Below are 13,338 nucleotides of genomic sequence, written 5' to 3'. Positions count from 1 at the left end.
GGTGCATAATTGAGAAGCAAGATGGCACTGTTTTTAAATGTCTGGATTATTTTATTTTAAGACTCATGAACACCGCACATTGCATTTCCTGAGTCTCTTGACATTTCTCCCCTCCCCTCCCTTCCCTATAAAACCACGATTCCTTCTTTCATAAAACCGTGAGTGCTAGGGCAGAAATCTTTCTCCTTCATTTGGAGAATATGTGAAATGCAAGATGCAAAAAAGGTTCATTATGAGTAGATCTTGGGTGAGGAAAACCATCTAAAGATCCCAGCTGTCTTTCAGCTGACCAAGGTGAAAGGACATCCTGGCATTACAGGAGATAAATTTGAAACTCTCCTCTCTCCGTTGCCTGCAAAAAGGCTCACCCTGATGACTGTGTAGTGCCCTTTGATTGCCAAGGCACCTGATCAGTACACAGGCTCTCATCTGAGGGCAATCTACTAACCCACACACGATACTCACTTATCTATTCCTTTTCACCTTCAGTCTTATGTTCAGGCAAAGCCCCCTCTGGAGACAGGTACAGTCCACTTCTGAGTCCTTTTAGCTGCCCAACCCTCCATGATGCACTTTTCCTTCAGCTGCAGAAATGGGGTGTCTTGTTAGGTAAATATATTGTATACTGAGTTGAATTTCAGAAGAAAATGGGAGAAGAGCGCAGAGAACTTCTGATTGCTACCAAATGAATGGTAAGCAGCAGAGGACAGACAGTTCCTCTCTGTGGTGATGCTCCTGGAAAACATAAGGGACAAGTATTTTTTGAGAAAGAGTAAGAACAATCTATGCTCTAAAAGTTAGAGAAAGCGTTTCCAGGGATCTTCCAGAAACAACAGAAATCTCCTGGTTTTGGTTACTCATCTGTCATCATTCTCTGCACCTATGGGGATTGCTTCTATTGTACTCTGAGAAACTGAAAAAATGACAAGTTCCCTGCCTCTTGTGTAACACAATCTCTTAGTACTGCCTTATAAAGAAATGAATAATTGGCATTTATTCCGTGTACATTGGGCGAGTAGCCCAGTTCTATTGCCTGCAGGATGATCTTACCTGGGAGAGTTTCAGAGAGCTCAGGTTATTTCTAAGCAGTCACCCGGGTATGAAGCCTGGCTCTCTGCCAGGGCTGAGCAATCATGGCTGCAGACAAGGAATCTCTCCTGTATAATCCTGAACCCAGGGTTATGATATGTGTGTAGGCAAAGCAGTGCGAGGGACCTGGCCACAAGTTTGTAAAGCAGGATCAGCCATTGCAGGGCAGGGGGTGTTAAATCCCAGCAGTTGTCTCATGTCTGTCAGTGGAGGCTGCTGCACCAGCTGCAATGCCTCCTGCTCCGCGTTCTGCTCGTTCCTGCAGGGGATGACATAGGCACTCTGCAAAACAAATAGCAATTTGTTAGAGCCTGATGACAAATTCACATGTTGGCTATGAGTGCACATGTAAGAGGCAGAAAAACATACTTCCAGCTGAACAATCTCACTGCACCTTCTATTGGCTTGAGTTGGCAAAAGCTGCCTTATATCTCATCTCATAGAGCTGTTTCCTAGGACCCTTGCTGTGTTTGTTCTGTCCCCATACAGGGAAACAATTAAATGCCATCAGCTGGGTAAAGAAATTAATTGCATGGGTGATTCATACCTTCATCAGACTATCTAATGGCCTCACAACACACGAGTAGCTTTGTGTAGACTCTATCAGTGGGTGTAGGTGCAATAAATCTGACAAACAGTGATAGTTTTAAAGAGCTTCTTAGAGTCAAAAAGAAAATAAACTCTCCTCTCATTGAATGTATTTCAAGATTGACCTGTAAAGCCCTTCCAGGTGGTATATAGCTTGCTGAATCTGCATTTTCCGTCTTTGGGAGCAAAGTCAGATTATTCTCACTGTGATGAGCTTTTACTGCTTTCCCAGATCAGACCTGGAGAATGTCTGCTTCTGTAGTGGTAGATGTGTGTCCCAAAGGGACAAGCACTAGTCTTTTAGAATTGAACTTCTGCCAACCATTTTCACTCTTTAGCAGAACTGTTCTGGAAACACTCATCTTACTCATTTTATTTTTCAGTAAAATCAAAACACACTACAAAATCCCATGTATTTTGATGAAACTTCAGCATTTTTGAGGGAAAATTTTCTGACATTTCTGAAATAAGATGCTTCACTTTTATATCAAATTTTATGTCAGTACATCCAAGAAACATTGCCTCATGGTATCAGTAATTCCTACAGATGTTTTACTTGAATTCTCTTCTCAGTTGCATTTCCCCTCTAAGTCAAGAAGGTATTACTAGCCACTACACAGAGGTAGTAAGATGTGTTGTGTTACAACGACATGGACAAAATAATTCATGGCACCTTCTCAGGTGATTTACGTCATCTTTGTAGAGAATCTGTGTCTTGTGCTAACCCTGCTAAGCAAGGATTTTCAGTGACTATTTGAAAGATATATAAATCTATATATTTTCCAAAATCAATATTCTTGCACAGGAAAAAAAAAAAAAAGAAACAAACAAACAAAAAAACCCAACAACATAGAATTCTCTGACTTTTCATATGAACAGGTTGCCATTTTCATTTGCTATGGAAAACTTTTATCAAGCAAGAGGTAAACACACATTTCTTTCTTATTTCTTTTTCCAGGAAATTCATTTTTGCAAAAAATATTTCCACTTTTAATTCTTCTCTTAATTGGACGTGTATTTTCTTTTCTCAATGTGAAGTTGTGTGTGGGAGAGATGTACCTTTGGAGGCTGCTATATCTTTTTTTTTTTTTTTTTTTTAATGTTTCAGAGAAAGATGATTAGTATAAATATGAAAGGCAATCTCAAATGTTGCTACAGTTATACCTCTGGGATTTCCAAACCTGAAAGTTGGTAGTTGGTGCAAAATGTGTGAAAATAGTTGTTTAAGAGTGGCAGCTGAAGGGAACAAATTACACTAATTCACTGATAAGTAGCTGGTTCCCTATTGGTTTTTGGGTGATTTGCCATTGATTTGTGAATTTGTATGTGATTTGGAGCCTTCCTAATTAAGAGGCTGCATCTCTTTTTAATTTCTTCTTGACAGGAGAGGTCAGTTGACTTGACTTTATTTTATTTGAGTGACTGGCTTTACTGCAATGACTGCAATGGGGATTTTCCATGACATGATGTGGATTTTGTCCTCCATCAGCTTTGAGAGTGCTCCTGTTCAGGGAATCTATTTTCAAGAATTTTCTTCAGAAAATACATGTACTTGATTTGTAGAAGATGGAATGTTAACTGTTGTCCTAACCATTAAAAACTACTTTGGATGTTGCACGGGTGTTTAGGGAACTTGCAAATTACAAATTTAGTAAAACTAGTAAACTCAATAATATTGTAAAGGTAACCAACAAATATGTTTCTGGTGGAAATGTGTTTTTGAGGAAATAAATATTAACCATCTCTTACATAAAATGTTAACTTCTGTGACTATGTCAAGGGAAAGGTCCTACTTAAACTAGAATCATGCTTCTATTCCAAACAGATTAATTCAGGAATGAAAAGAAGAAAAAATGAACTTTTTTGAATGGACATTTGATTTCTTTTTCAAATAACCTTTTTACTTTCCAAAGTCCCTTTAGTTATAGCTCTACTGGTTTTGCATAAGAAATACAATGATGACAGAAGTCCCCTCAAAACATGAAAAAGCAGGTACATAGAGTAACAAGAGTCTATGTCGGTGTACTATACAGTTTTTCTTCTGTACAGGACAAGACTTCAATAAATTCCTTATTAACAGTCAGTAGTCTGGTGGTCTGATTTTGAAGCCATAAGCATGGTAAATCTCTAAAGGCTTATTACCCCTTTAGTATAAATCTGTTGAAAATGTATCCATGTTGCCCCAAAATGCTTTAGCAGCTCTCTGAGTGAGTGATATCCATTTAAGCAGGCTATCACATTATATGACATACTCTTTAGTTTGATCTACTGAAAATAGATTAACTGTGTTCTTTTATTCATTGTGCTGGATGCACAACAAACCAGCTTACTTGGGTATTCATTTAATGTGTCTCCATTGAATAGGATTTTGTCTGTTGGAAGGAAAATCTCCTGCTTTAAGTGTACTGGTTGATTTCTTTAACAGCTATTCAGATTGCTGGTCTCCAACATCTAAAGTTAAGTTTTCTATTCTATCTTTAATAGGACTCAGTAGAAAAGGGTGAGAGATGGGGGGGAACCTCCATCACTTAATTAGAACAGATGGATTTTGCATTTGACTATGAATCAACTTTATCCAGATATGACAAAAAATAGAGTTTATGGTCTGGGGGAAACTTCAATACTTGGAAATTTTATTCCACATGTATTTGGAAGACAGTTGAAATAAAGACACTTTTGATGGAGGCACTTTCAATGCTGGTGACCAATGTTGTTTGAGGTTGGCTCCTTACATTGCATTTGATTGTAGCAATATTGAATGAAATCTTGCCCTTTTCACTTCTGCTCTAAACAATGCTAAAAATTGGACAGGATGAAGAATCAGCTGCCCAGGGATTTTAACTCTGTCTTGTGTTTGAAAGGGGCTGCCTGAATACTGTAACCTGCAAACCTCAGCAGAGCCCTTGGAAGCCTCAAGCCTTCCAGTCATAGGCTGAATTTGGAGAGGTCTTTCTGTGATGTGTTTTGGGTCAGCCAGTCACCATTTCCCTAAGAAATTCCTTTAGAATATGCAAAATTCCTTTTTTGCTTACTCAACCTCTAGCAAAATGATGTGGGAGTTTAGTAGAGTTGTGGGGAAGGTGGGGGGAGAAAATGAAGAAACTTACACAAATGTTTTCTTGCTCCTTTGCATCCACTTGTTGGGGATAGACAGCTTTATTTTATTATTATTTTCCTGGTTTCCATTTTTTTTTGTTTTTATTTTCTCCTGATATAAAGTCTCATTACTCAAGTGTTTCAGTCTTTTTATTTTTTATTTATTTATTTATTCAGGCAGTGAGGCAGAAACAGTCTGGATAAGGAGCTAATTTTTGAGCTGTTTATCTGAAGCAAGGCTGGGTGCCTGCCCATCACTGGCTGCAAAGCATGTAAATGGCAGGTCTGTTCTCTGCCTTTGCCTCCTTGCTGCTTTTGTTTGATTAACTCAGCAGCAGTTGGGCATTAGCTGGATGAAACCAGCACTTCAAATGAACATGTTTATTGAGAAACATAGGGTGAATAAAGAATTAAATTCTGAAACTAAAAGGAATTGTGGTTTTCCTGAAGTGTTGGATAATTGTTGAGTAAAATACAAAATAAAACAAAACAATCACAAAAAGATGGCTTCTATGGTATCTATTCTATATTAACACTTTAGGGACTGAGATTCTTATAGGTGGTCATTAGCCATGTCTCTGGAAAAAGAAACAATTACCAAGGAACATTTAGATAGGCATTGTGGGTACTCAAACCAGGCACAGCAGATTGTTTAGACTGGGTGAACAGGGCTGCCCTGCTCTCTCTGCCTTGGCAGAAATGCAAAACTCTCCTAGAGGAGGAGGATTCTTATTTAGGTTGCACTTTGTACATAGCTTTTTAGTAACGGTACTGGCAGCTTTCCTTTCCGTTGTTGTCCTTTTAAAGATCCATCAATAGAGACTCTTTCAGGGAATAACTCAGCCATGCATGACTGCTCCCAAAGCAAGGCACTTTCAAAACATGAAAAAGAAAAAGGTGGATTGAAGAGAGGATGGAAGAGGACAGCATGAAATCAGCAGAGTGTGTTCAACAACAGGCAAGAGCTACAAGTGAAAATAATGTGATCAAGGGTTGTATGTGGAAGGAAGATTGGCATGTATCAAGAACATGAGGACAGTAAGGAAGAGAAAGTAATTTTTTTAATGAGGATTCAGGCTATAAAAGAGGGTAGGTACTCAGCTAGGACTCTCTTCTGCAGTTTTCATTTATTTGCAGTGGCACTGGCACAACCATTTGTTTCAGCAAAGCTTGTTGCAGAAACCACTGTGGTGTTTTTGTGAGCAAAGGTAAAAGACTTCAGGCATCATTATCAAGCAATGAACATAATGTCAACATCTACTAATGAATGAAAATTCAAAATATAAAAATCAAAAAATTCATAAAATGCTTATTCTGACTCACATTTGAAGGCTAATGGAGAACCCAACAATTAGTGAAATGGAGAAAAAAAAGTAGACTGTTTTTCAAAAAAAGGAAAACAAATGGATCTATTAGCACCTTAAGGATGATGGAAAAGTAGAGTGCTGTGAGATTAAGATACAAATAGAACTATATTTATATGTTGCATATTGTGGCAAATACAGAATTCCTTCTATAGCTCTAAACTCAGACAGGTAAAACAGAAACTCATAGGTAAACTCAACTCCAGAAGGGCTTGAAAACTCAGCTGAAACACTTTGGAAACTTGAATCAATTTGCTTAATATACTAAATTATCAAGTTTTGATATTGTTTTCTTAGGAGCTAGTGTAATATTTGTCCTCAAGCTTAATGGGGAAATACAGTGACATTAACTTAAAAGGACAGTTGAAGTTATTTTTATTGTAGACTGCTTCTCAAGAGAAAACAACCAACCAACCAACCAACAACAACAACAAAAAACACTGACCATTTCACAAAGAAAACAGTTGTTGCAACTCACATTATTTTAGTTGATTTTCACATTTACTAATTGGCAGATTCTTTTCATTTATGGGGAATACATGGTAATACATAGTAACTGTATAGTAAAATATGTACTACAGCATATGGTAATTCTGGCTTTGCTCTCATTTGAAATCACAAGCAATGTTCCCATTGATTTGACTCAGTGAGGCAGATATTGTTGCCTGGAGGCTGAGTCAAATAACCTCCTATGAACCTCATTTGAGCAAATAACTAACATAAAGAGGAAATTATTTCCAAGTAAGCAGCAAGCAAGCAGGAGAGCAGGCTATCCTGACCCTAATTTGATCTTTCTGCCATTCATTATAGTCATCTTTTGGTTAATGATTTGGCTCATGTGGTGAGACTGGTATGTGTCTCCCCACATTCTTCCAGGCTGTGGCAGAAATGTGGACTCTTTTCTGACCTCCAGAGATGGTGAGCAGCTGCAGACCAGGCAAGAAAAGCTGCTGCTCTCCACATTTTTCAGGAAATTCATTTTCCTCATTGCCACTAAATGTTACTATTACACCATACAGCTAAAAATGAAGATCACAGATCTCCAAAATATGCCCATCCTTCATGTCATGTGTGAGCTGCTACTAGGCTCATAGGTGGTCTTTGACCATAGGCTAAATGGAAGTATAATAATGCAGAGAGTTTTAGAACCAGGGAATTATTGCCGTCTACTTTCAGTTCTCTGTGTGAAAACAATCTGTATTAAAGTCAGTAAAAGAAGAGGCTGCTTAGAGGAGAGCTAGCAGATTTGGTGCATAATGACACTTTGTATACTGAAGAATGAGGCAATAAAATTTTCTCTGAGATCCGTTGAACCCATTCTCTAAATCCAGTGTTATGGGAGGCTGAGCATTGTGGAAAAGGCCTCCAGTGCTAGCTTGGATTTAAGACTATGAATACAGAAATTTTTATTTGGTCTAACTAATCCAAAGAGCAAAAAATTATTACAAACTTCCTTTGAATTATTCCTCATGGATCTTATTTTTGTATTCATTTTGCTCATAGTGAAGATTTGTTTCTCTTTCATTATTTTGTTCAAATGCTATTTGAATTCTGCTCAATTGTCTTCTGCATGTTGCACCCAGGTGTACCAGCATACAGTCATACTGGGGCTATGGTGGAGTCCAAGCTCTCAATGAGCAAGGGCATCCCAGATTTATCTTTATATTATGTATTTAAATACCAGAAAGTCACAAAGTCACCAAACAGAAAATTTCCATACAGGCAGACTAAAGAAATTTGCAACCAGAATGGCACATTTACACACACAGGACAAGACTGTTGTCTACTTGGATTAAGGGATCAGCCTACATTCCCAGGTGCTTGATGCTATGTGGTATATTGAGACAAATATGGCCTGGGCAGAGCTGAGGGTACATGAAGGTTACAAGAGCAGCAGAGAGTCACTGGTAAAGGAGACTGTTGGCTGAACAATGAGAGTAATGTTTTTTAATTCACAGACTAATAAAGTAAAGTAAGCTGTGGTGTGTAGGCTATGCAGTCTAGTAGGCTGGCAAGGAAGCAGTGCCTCACACACATCACAAGGTATTGTGGAACAGCTGCCTGCAAAAGATAGTATCTCATGGGGACTTTTGGAAGCATTTTCGTTACTGTCTGGCCCTTAACGGCTGCCCCTACTCCTGCTTCTCTCCTGTTTTGGACCTAAGACACTTGCATAAGCTGCTGCCTGGTAGTGGAAGGAAGGAAGAAAAAATCCTAAAAATGGCTGCAGTGCAGATGATTTACATTCTCTGGATTGCAACAAGGCAAGCCAGGGCACAGGTACTTATTTTCATCCTTGTTTCTCAGCTTCCTCTTTCGCTCTCTGCACTCAGCTCATCAGAGAGGTGACACAGGCTCTTCTTGTTGAGTGCTGCACAACAACCCACACTCTTTGGAGACATCTCCCAGCACATTGCTGTGGAAAAGCTGTTGTTCTGACTCAAAATCACAGCTGGCAGCTGTTATTTGACTACACATTTTTCCTCTGTACAATATGAGGTTTGGGACCAGTCATTACTCTGTACTAAAGTTGATTTTGTGTGATTATGTGCATTTTTTTTTTCATTGGTAAAAGTAGAAGTGGGAATGTTTTAAAATTGGTGCTATTTTAACCCCAAGGATAATAAAAAGGAACAGGATTCCTGATCTTAATCATTCTAAACACTTTTTTTTTTTTTTCTTTTTTCTTCTTCTCATTTTAGATGAGTTTAAAAGCCTGAACCCCTGGAATTTTTTAGTGGCAGTATGATCCCTCTGCTTCATTACTTGTAACCCCCTCTCAGGAGAAGCGGTGCTAACCCACCAGAGTGCCCAGACTGTAAAGGTCTTTTCATAACATAATTACTGGAGCTCAAAATATATGAAGAATGAAGCTGCCAGTTATCCAAATATCTTGGAGAAAGATAGACAGGGACATACAATTTTGGAAAGGAAACCCATTTGCCATGATTAGATTTAATAATATGTTCAACAATATTCCGTAATGTTGTATTTCTTGAGTAACATTCGTTATTAAGAAGGATAATAAATGAAGAGCCATGTAAAATATTCCTATTCAGTCAACTTAAGAAAATAATGGAATAATTTGAAACATTCATTGCCTATTCTAAGGTTCTTGACTTACATGATTCTTGGCAACACAGAAGGCAGTCTCCAGTCCTTGGGTTCAAACTTGAAAATATGACACTATTATTTCATTTGTATTGTTTACATGGAATAATACGTGTGTAAGGTAACCCAGAGGAACTTCCCTCTGCCCAGCAAATGTGCTTTTCTTTGAGAATATGCAGACTCAAACCATGATCTTACAAATAATCACACTAGCATTTAATGTGAAGAGTCCTATTGATTTCAGTGGGACCACACACAGTAGGAAAATAGAGCATGGGTAAAAACACTTACAGATTCAGATAAAAGAATCTAGACTATATGGACAGACACCATAAAACTGGACAGTTCTCTTCAGCTATGGAACTAAATTTTTTAAAATATGAGAAAAGCTGACAATGCATTATATAAAATATTTCAAATAATCAAAAATTTAATGCTGTTCTAAATGGGGCAAAATTCTCAAAGTTTTGCAGTTTTTTAAAAGGAAAAAATCAGTTCAGCATTGGCATTTTATTATTAATAATATATTTAACAAGTTAGCTATTAAATTAAAAAATAAAAAATAGTGTTTGAAACAAGATGTTACATCACTGAAAAACATCACTGATTTCCCCCATTTTCACCACATTTTCTTTGCAAGAAAATTGAATATTCTTCCAAATTCCCTACTGCAGTTGCTCACAATAGCTGTGTGTACCACACCCAATTACCATAAACAACCTTATGGGGAATATGCTTGTAAAGGACTAACAAAGGATTGTGGTTTAAATTTTCAATGGGAATGTAAAAAAAACATATATGGTGTATAAACAGGTGCATGAGGACTGGATTTTAAATACAGGCATAAAAGGTAGTATTTAGCTATCATAAACATAAACCAGAACTTGAGTCATGTTGATTCAGGTTGGGACATCCACTGAGTCTAGTGCTCTTGGGGCTGAGGACCCTTGGAGCCACCTAAGACAGCAATAGCCCTTCCAGGTCTGGAACTCATTGGGATGTCCGTGCACAATACTCTACTGCACAGTGAAGGTAAGTTCAGAAGCATCAGTGTCTCACTTCAAAAAGAACCTGGATACCTGGAGACTCATTTTATAAGGGACCCTATTTAAACACTTGTGATTAAAGTGCAGATCCTTGTCAGCAGCCTGTTTCTTCTAAAGTGGAAAATGAAGTACCATCTTAGCTATCAGGCTTTACTTCTAGTGTAGAGACCCATTTAAATTGTTGCAGTAGTACTTTGCTCCATGTAGCACATCCTCAAATATATCTTATTTTGCCAGCTGGGTAGACACACCCAGTCCAGTTTCTAACTTCCTACATGTTTTCTAGCATCTCTCACCTGCAGGAGAAAGGCCTGGTTAGAGAACCAGGCCCTGGAGAGTGGGGTGCATCCACCTTTTTTTCAGCTCCAGGTGTCCTACTTCTTAGGAACATGTCCTGTTTGGCAAGTTAGGGGGGGCTTTTTTTCCTTCAGCTTTTTTCTTCACTTAATTTCTTGCTTTTCTGTCTTTACTCTTAAAGCGCAGACTACTTAATTAACAGAAAGGAAAAGATCTGAGGAATTGAGAAACATTGTCCCCAGATACTCTAAAGCAGATGCATAGAGAACCTTGGGCACAGATTCAGTTATGCAAAAAGGTATATGTATGTGGATCTTTAAAATAAATGTCATAATCATAACACTTTAAGATAGTGTTTTTGTTGTTGTTGTTGTTTGTTTGTTTGTTTGTTTTTGGAGTTCATGACTTGTAAGTTAGAGCTCACATACAAAATGTGTGTGTGCCTTGTGGAGCATTTTTTTTCTGCATGTCTGCTTATTTGCTGGAGAGGTGTTTGTGTTATGCACTGATCCATGAATTGTACAAAGGAATTACACAAGTCAAGTTTTAGGTCTGTGAAAGTCAAGAAGCCTGAACTTAGAATGCTATGTATAACTTACAGAATTGACATATCTACAAGTGAAAATGATTGCAGCAGTCAAAGAAATGCATCAATTTGCAGACAGATGAACCAACCAATCTAACTGTAAAAGAGGACTAGTTATAACACTGCCATCTTTAGCATCATATTCCTACTCAGGGCTTCTGCTACTCTTATACTGGCAGTAATGCTGCCTCTGCTACCAAAGACTGTGGCCTCCAGGGCCACCACCAGCTCAGAGAGAGCAGTGGGAACTGTGACTCTCAGAATAGAAATTCTCCAAAACAACTTGTGAATCTTTTCCCAGGAGGCAAAGGCTTTCTGAAAATCAGTAGTGTTGGCTCCTAAATCTCTCAGAGGCTTTTGAAAATATTCTTAAGTCACAAGATGTGAGATTCTGTAAGGTTTTGACTGTTGTGCTAACATCTGCTGTAGAATAAAGGCTAAAGCAGATGTGGGAAGTGGCAGGGTAATGAATAAGGCAGTTTTGAAAGGGCTTAAAAGCAACTGAAGGAGCCTGCAGTTTTATGGACCTAGTATTTTTATTCTACCAAAAGGAAACTGCTGAGACACCTTCCCAGGTAAATTTGTTTTATCCAGCTCTAGTGGTAACTGTGTCTTTGAATATGGTCTGTCCAGCATTTGCTTTTCTCAACACTTTTAGTGTTTTTTTTTTTTTTTCCTTTGAGGAAAACTTCTTTTGAGTTACTATTCTGAGCAACTTTAATAATTGGAAGCTTACAGTTGTGGAAAAGCAATTCACAGTAGCTATTTTTCTCAGGCAGAACAAAAACACCTTAAAAAAAAAAAAAAAGGATAAATCTTTTCTTTTACAATTGCCCCTTTAATAAACTGTTTGTTTAAACCACAGTTTTTGTCCTCCACAGCAGTGAGGCTTGTTCCTTATTTAAGGCAGGATGACAGGGTTCTTCCCGTTTGGAAAGGCAGTGAAGCTGGTGCTCCAGAACAGAGCCACCCATTCTTCTTCTGGGAGCTAATTGATTAGCCTCAGAGCTATGGACATGTACCAAGGGACTCAAATAAGAAGACTTCATTTTTCTTTCTGAATGAGTTATTTCCCGGGGCTGTCTGTATTAGACAGATGTCCAGGTGGTCTCAAATTATTTACAACTACAGGAACCTCTGCGGTCATGGGATTATCTGCATGGGGAAGCACATTTGAAAGTCAGTATTTCCCTTCTCAGAAAACAGGACAACCTTTGTTAGTGCATATTCTTATTTGGAATAACTTTATACTCAGCTAAGAACCTAAGCATATAGATCTCACTTTCCAGTCTCTTGTGAGTACTGATTTCCTTTAAAATAAGAACATGAGAGAAGGAAAGTTAGAGAGAGAGCGAGAAAAAAACCTTAAATGTGTTCCATACGTTTATTACATTTCTCATGATGCACATCTACACAGTAAGGGAAGGAATTGAATACTATGTCTTCTGATCAGCCTACTCATAAAAGATCAGTTCAGATGTTGGACTTTACTTGTACAAATTTTAATTGTGTATTTATAAACTATATACTATAAGGACTTTCCTACAACACTTACCTCTTCTCCTGATACCCTGCTGAGGAGAAGCATAACCTTTTAAAGAACACTTAGTACCTAAAATTCATTCTGCAGCAGAACTACTCACAAATGGGGCCCAACCTTCCTGCTGTTCCTGTTTTTGTTGTTGATTTTTTTTTTTAATTGACATTGCCTTCATTTTCACAATGAAACTAGATTTTTAGCCCATAGCAATCAATATAATTGACTTTTTCAGTTTTAGCAATTATTTCTTTTCAGACTGTTTTCAGGGTTATTCTTAGGCTGCTGGCATCTGTTCAGCCTGGCAGCCAGATGAATGTTTTAAGAGGAAATCTGACAGTCTGCATATATCTCCTGTAGTACTAGTGCCAAGAAAGTCTCTATTTTAAATACGTATAGAAATGTGTATATACACATTTATAAAATATGGTAGCCAGGTTATAGACCTGATTTAGTTTTTAATTTCACAGTTTGTTTTTGTTGAATAACAGAATCATATAAATTAGGAATGGAAAAGTTGTATTAGGTCATTTAATCTATCCCACTGCCAAAGTGGGATTGTTCCCTGCAGTATATTTTCCAACGTTTTATCCAGTACTTTTCCATTCTCTGGGTTGGGCTTAC

The 13,338-nt window shown here is 37.9% G+C and overlaps 1 long non-coding RNA gene across 1 annotated transcript; it reads right to left on the bottom strand.

Annotated features, from left to right (window-relative positions):
- Nucleotides 1–352: 352 nt before the first annotated feature.
- LOC137851659 (uncharacterized) lies at nucleotides 353–1,548 on the bottom strand. The gene is made up of 3 exons (XR_011093331.1): nucleotides 1,459–1,548; nucleotides 1,051–1,371; nucleotides 353–735 (listed from the first exon to the last, which is right to left on the bottom strand). It is a non-coding gene; the product is annotated as an uncharacterized lncRNA (long non-coding RNA).
- Nucleotides 1,549–13,338: the final 11,790 nt, after the last annotated feature.

Source organism: Anas acuta, chromosome 2 (assembly GCF_963932015.1).
Source record: "Anas acuta chromosome 2, bAnaAcu1.1, whole genome shotgun sequence".
NCBI classification, from domain to species: domain Eukaryota; kingdom Metazoa; phylum Chordata; class Aves; order Anseriformes; family Anatidae; genus Anas; species Anas acuta.
This window is presented reverse-complemented; position numbering and strand designations above follow the sequence as displayed.